At 51.6% G+C, this 6,695-nt stretch overlaps 1 non-coding gene across 1 annotated transcript; it reads left to right on the top strand.

The window, feature by feature from the left end:
* Positions 1-710: 710 nt before the first annotated feature.
* On the top strand, positions 711-814 carry LOC136135798 (U6 spliceosomal RNA). The gene has a single exon (XR_010656638.1). It is a non-coding gene; the product is annotated as a U6 spliceosomal RNA (small nuclear RNA).
* Positions 815-6,695: the final 5,881 nt, after the last annotated feature.

Genomic DNA, 6,695 nt, shown 5'->3' with positions numbered 1-6,695 from the left:
TGGAAAGAAGCCAGATAAAATTAGATGACTTTTAGTCCCCGTGGCCCGCGCCTCACTCCCTGCTTTTTTCTAAAGTCTTTGCTCTTCTCTCTTGGTTCCCAGCAAACAGGTGCCTGCGGATGTTTATTCGTTGAAAATACTGATGTGTGCAGCTCCCTTCGAGCCTCTCTGCTTTTGTTTCACGAGTGCCTTTGCTTTTCTCCAATCTCTTCAAGTCGAAGACAGCTTTGGGCCTTGGGCTCCATGTTGGCCAGTGTGTGGTTTCTTTCTTCTCTTCAGGAAGCTTGTTAGTTGTTAGAACTTTATAGCCGTAAGCTGATAGAATATTTTGCTGCACAAAAGAAATTAATCTGATTCCTTGTCTATATCTTCTTTTCTCTTCCAAACTCTCCTTCTTGGCAAAGTTAACCCACTGTCCCATCCAAGTACAATTAGGAGTTTGCCTCCCAACCAGCCACTTTTAGCAAAGCTGTGTTCTGACAGGCGACTATCTTCTGTTACCCGTGTATGGATGGTGAATTGTGAAAACAACTATTATTTCTTCCCGCATCAATACAAGGAAGAAAGATTATTCTGCACAAAAACTAAGACTTAGATTGGTCTGGAGGAGCTGATGAAACACATTGGGGAAGCCCCCTAAGGCGGTTGTTGGTTACAGGGGGCGCGGACATCGGCGTTATTCATGCGAGTCTCGGTTTCAATTCCACATGGTGTTGGCTTCAGCACCACATGCACTAAAACTGGAACGATACAGAGATTAGCACGGCCCCTGTGCAAGGATGACACGCAAGTGTGCGAAGCAGTCCATATCTTTTCATGATCATTAAGTCAGTTTTCCCAGAAGAGTGATTTTCAGATGGGTACCCGGCCCCCACCTCTAGGAGGCTCTGTCAGGATTTTGAGACAATATGGCCTGAAAGAAAAATCACATTAAATTTTATGTTATGGTTTGCATTTGGAAAATTTTCTAAAAATAAAACTCATTTTTATTTCACGGTACTAACGTGGATCAGAAAGTATGACAAAGTCTTCCTGGCTGATAAGGCTGCGTGGAATATACATTCTAAGAGAGTGATCTTCAGGGTAGGGAGAGACAAGTACAGGTGGGAATTTTGTGATGAGCACAAGACTGCTTCTGAAGCTGCCAGATTCTCCTTTTCACCTGTGTTCCTGCAGTTCTGTTACTTGCCACTAGATGTGTGTGAGTGCTGTTAAGGCCTGCAGTCGTTAGTATGATAGATCTATTCCTGGCGATCCGTAGATACACATAAATTCTACGTGGAATTCAGCAGAGATCTGGAGCAGGTTTCAGATGCCTCGCCCCCACGTGTCCCGGCATCTTAAATTAATCGTGTGGGAAAGCTCTCCACTTGCAACAAGGGAGATTTTTGTGCTGTATTCAGACGTGGGCGGATCCCAGTATGTGTTACCTGGCGCCTGGGAGGAACCTGTGGTCCGGGACGCGGTCAGAAGGACCTGGTCATAAACGACAGGCTTTCCAGGTGAAAACCTCCCAATTATCCTTCTGTGGTGCCAGTTTTGGCAGACTAACAGCACCCACCAAAAAGCATCCTTTCCGTCCTCCTGCCCCCAAATTTTAATGTCGTCCCAAAGGTGCTCTCATGGCAGCTGAAAGGAAAGTTTAATGGACAGTTTTATTGGTTTCTCAAGGCTGTTTCAAGATGATGCCGAAATCCCTTGGAATGTTTCTGGGACCGCGGATTCAGGGAACAACAAATCACCACCAACTGGGGGCCCGAGACAACACTGGTTCTCTTGCAGTCGGGAGCCTGAATCAGAGATTCAGGTGTCTCAAGGCTGTGCTGCCTGTGGAGGCTCTCGGGGGCTGGAAGGGGGAGGGTCCTTCCGGGCTTGTCCAGCCTCTGGGGCACCAGGTGTCCCTGGGCTGTGGCCGCGTCACTCCAGCCTCTACCTTCATCTTTGCGTGGTTTCTCCTCTGTCAGGACTCCAGTCGTTGGATTGAGGGCCGCCCTGATCCAGGATGATCTCATCTTAAAGATCCTTCACTTTATTACGCCTGCAAGGACCCCGTTTCCAAATAATGTCATAACCTGATATTCAGGTTGTATTCATCATGTTTTGCCATTTTCTGTACCTTGTGATGTCTTGACATCTTAAGAAACTTTTTGCTTCCAGACCCCACACCACCTCTTTATCCACCTCTCACACACGGTGCCAACATTCCCCCTTGCCCTTAATCACCCAGGAAGAGGGACCAGACAGCTGGGGACAACCCCAGCACTCCCGGAACTGATAAAGGCTCTCCTAGGCCTCCCCCTGACTTCTGCTTCCACTAGGGTGCTTCCCCATGGCCCTGCATGTGTGGCCTCATCTCTAGGACCCCTGAGTCTAATAAACTTTGTCTTCCCGAGCTATTCTTCTGTGCCCACACGTGTCCGACCGTCTCGTAAGAGAACACAGAACAGTCTGGGCACAGATCAGGGTGGATGTGGATATTTGGGGACACTCGTCAGCCCCCACGTGGACTGCACACACGTGTATATTGGCGTTAGGCCAGCAGGTCTGGCCACCGTCCCCCTCCCGTGATGCACAACGGGACAGGGTGGCCAGTCACCTGCTGGGATGACCCCATCCCAAGGCTGAGGCCCCGGGAACCTCCATCCGGGCTCCGAGGTGCTGCTGACTCTGTGCATTTCAGATAAGCAGGAAGTTCCTGAAAGGAAAACCACAAGCTTTATTTTTATTTAATTCCAGCCATTCTGTGGTTTTTGGAGATGGTCTTTAAAGATTTGTTTTTGATTTTTATCTCAAAGAGAATGCAGAAAAGCCCATGGGTCGGGCTCCAGAGAAAATACACACAGAGAAGAGAAGCAGCAAGCTTGCCCCAGGCAGCTGTGGGGAGCAGGCAGGATGGGCCTGGGGGGCACACTCTGGAGGAGGAGCTGCGGCTCCACCAGCTGGCGCTGCTGCCTGGAGCCCCAGCCTGGGCCACGCGGGGTGAGTCCCCACAGGCAGAGGGGCCGAGCGGGCTGTTGGGTTTAGGGGAAGTCTGCTTTCATTGTCACCGGCCCGGAAAGCACACCAGGTTCCTTGTCCCCCCGCCCCCCCCCGCCCCCGCCCTGGCCATAGTGAGGGTGACAGTGCCTCAGGGGTCCCATTCGATGCCGCAGGGGACCAGAAGATGGAGAAATGGCTTCCTAGAAAACACTGTGAGGGGTGCCCATTTGGGGTAGGTCAGATGGCTGGGAAGAAAGGAAGGGCCTTCTCTCTGAGAGCTGACCCTGGCCCTGGCCCAGAGCTGACCCTGGCCCTGACCCAGAGCTGACCCTGGCCCTGGCCCAGAGCTGTGGCTCTGCCTGCACCCCTGGGAGGGAGGAACTTGCTCCGAAGGCAGACCTCCCGCGCCCGCCCTCTGAGAGCAGAGGTCTTGCCTGGAGCAAAAAATCCTTGAGGTCTTCCCTCTGGGTCCTGCCCCCTGGATTCTGGGAGGTCTCTGTGCCGAGGGAGGGTCACCAAGTTCTTAGGGAAAAGCCAAAGCAAATTCAACATAAAAGCTAATCTGTGCTGTAGGGTCTTTTGGGAAGGGAAGACGCAATGACAAGTCAGCATGTCCCAAGCCCACCTGGGTGGACCCTGTGTCAGTCTTGATGCATGGTGGGCCTGGAGGACAGGCCAGCATGCGAACATCTCCGTCCCCTCTGTCTGGACTTGGTGACCTTCAGCTTTTGAAGAGCGGGGACCATGGCCTCGTGGGGACCTCAGTTTGGGTGTGTCTAATGTTGCTTCAGGACAGGGGTTTCACACGTGTTCACCTAAGCAGGATTGGGAGGGCGTGATTTCCATGTGGCTTGTTTCTGGCAGTGTTCACTGTGATGGTCCATCAGCACCGTGTCCGCCATGCCTCTTTCCCCCGCCGTAACCTTAGAACTCCAAAGGTCTTGCTCCTTGTTGGACTCTCCGTTCATTCATTCATTCATTCATTCATTCAAGGTCCTATTTCATGCTCCTGCCCCAGAGTCTGGGCCTTGGCCGGTGGGAGCCCCTCTTTGTGGGTCTATCCTTACTCTCTGGACTGAAGGTGTTCAGGCTCTTCTGTCCTCGCCCAGCCCTGGACGTGGCCACTCTGCAGAGCCTGGTGCCTTCAGTGAGAGGTAGGATTTGGAAAGTACTCTAGGTGCTCTTGGACGGAGCTAAGGAACACGTGAACGTGCACACACACGTTTGTGCACTTTGGTCTGTAGCCACTTGGATTGAAACTGAGTTCACACCCATATGCCTCCCGATTCCAACCAACTCCACAGCCTCCCTCGAATTTCTGCCTGTGTGTGTGAGTGACTCGCTACCTCGACAGCAGAACCCCAGTCCTGCTGGTCAGAGCACTTGTCTCTGTTCTTGGTCCTCCGGCGTAACCACTCCCAGCCCTGCGGCTGTGGACGCCTGCTCTGTGGCTCCTGTCCCTGGTAAGGATGCCTGCCTTGTTCCGACCCATCTAGAAAGGGCAAAGCTGGTCTGGGAGTAAGTGAATAAGGAGGCAGAAGGGCTCCTCAAAGCTGGGGTGTGCCTGTGCACACGTGTGTATGTGTGTGAGCATGTTGGCACAGCTAAGACACTAATGTGTGGAACCAGGGTGAGGCGTGTTGGCCGCGGCACCTGCTCCTGCGTCTGCGTGTGAAGCGGGGCCCTGCCTGGCTCCTTCGGTGAGTGGACGACCCCGGTGACACCCGGGGCTGACAAAGTCCTCTCTTGGTGGACACAACTGCTTAGCAGGGCTGGTCACCTGGGGTCGCCCTGCAAACGTCGGTGCGGCTGAGTTCCTACCTGTGCCGGACACTGCCGTCACTAGACTTTCTGCTGGGCTCTTTGTTGCCGTCCCCGCCGCTCTCTGGTCTGGACCCCACCCCCTCGGGCAGCGCACAGACGTGGCATAGTGTGTGCAGACCCCCTGTCTGCCGTGTCCTTGCTTCCTGTCTGCCTCCCGTCCCTTCTCTCCCCTCACATCTCCTTTAGGGCCCTGCTTTGCCCATTATTTCTTTTCCTTTGGGGGGCCCCCTCTGCATCCCAATTAGCATTTGAAAGAGCCCACGTTTGGACTTGACAAACCGGAGGTGGTTTCTGGCTACCGCAGTGGGGCCAAGTCTACATCCTGTGACAGGGACCGACCAGGGAGGGGGTGTCCTTACTCCTGGGCCGGAGCTTGCAGGCTGGCTGATGGGCTGATGTTTGCACCTTGGGCTCAGGCCTGTTTGCTTTCAGGGTCTGTGTTACTTTTCCCAGGGCTGCCTAACACACAGGCTTGGGGCTTCAAACCACAAAAGTGCGTCCCCTAACTGTCTGGAGGCCAGAAGTCAGATCAGGCCGCTCCCTCTGAGGCTCCAGGGGAGGCTTCTCCTGCCTCTTCCAGCTTCTATTGCTGCCTGCAACCCTTGGCGTCCTGGCCTTTGGACGTATCCCCCATCCGTCTCCATCTTCATACGGCTGTGTCTTGCCTCCTCCTCCTAGAAGGCCACCAGTCTTAGCGGATGAGGGCCGCCCTGCTCCAGTAAGACCTCATCTTAACTAACTACATCTGCAAAGACCCTGTTTCCAGACAAGGTCCCATTCTGAGATGTTGTGGGTCAGGATGTCAACATCTATTTTGGGGGACACAATTCAGCCCATAGCAGGGTTCCGGCTGTACCATCTTGTATTTGACAGTATCAAAATTATTTAAGTTTTAAAATATTTAATTTTTAGGGATATGTACTGAAACATGAATTTTTTCCCCACCCCAGTGCTCCGAGTTCCTCCCCGAGAGATGGCCACCCCGCGTTTCTCGGTGTCCTGGGGACATTCTGTGTGAACAGAGCCCTCCACATACAGACCCTTCTGCACCTTCTGTGGTCTGTGTGTGGGGGGTTGTCTCCATCTGCCCGGCCCTTCTTTGGTGGATGTAAGGAGCCGCTGTGTTAGGACGCACATAATTTAGTGATGTTAGAAGGTAGTAGAAAGTATGGATATAACAGAGAAGCTCTTTGTAGAAGCTGTTCTCACAGGCACAAGTGTGACCCAAGTTCCTGCAAGGAAGTGCCAGGTCATAGAGCGTGGCATTTATAATTCAGTTCTTTAACTTTTTATTGTGAAATGATCTCGCATTTAGAGAAAAGTTGCAAAAATAGGTCAGTGAATCCTGCATTCCTTTCTCCCAGATCACCCAAAAGTCAATGTTTCCTATGTTTGTCTTCAGAGATTAAGTTGCATAATGGTGCCCCCCTCAACCCTAAATATTCGAGGGGTGTGTTTCCTAAACATGGGCGTTCATTCTCCTATGACCGAAGCATAAGTCAAAATTGGGATGTTAACCTCGATACAATACTAGGTGTTCTCTAATCTGCAATTTGTACTCACATTTCTTTAATTGTCCCAATAATGACTTTTGCACACTTGTTAGGTTAATTCCAAAGTGTTTCATCTTCTTGGTGTCTGATGTTGATGGGAGTTATTTTGTGTGGACGTGAAGCTCTGGATTTCTGTGTGATAATTTCATGCCTTTGTGAACTCGCTTATTGTTTGAGTCAATTTTCCCCATTGATTCTCTATGGCCAGACCTGCTGTCCAATGTGATAGTCACTTGTAGCTGTTGAATACTGATGCAAAAGCACTAACCAAAACATTGGCCATCAGAATACAACCCTATATAAGGAAAATAAAGCACCACAACCAAGGGGGATTTATCC

The sequence above is a fragment of the Phocoena phocoena genome, chromosome 15 (assembly GCF_963924675.1).
Source record: "Phocoena phocoena chromosome 15, mPhoPho1.1, whole genome shotgun sequence".
NCBI lineage: Eukaryota > Metazoa > Chordata > Mammalia > Artiodactyla > Phocoenidae > Phocoena > Phocoena phocoena.
The sequence above is the reverse complement of the archived record's forward strand: the minus strand, read 5'-3'. Positions and strand labels throughout refer to the sequence as shown.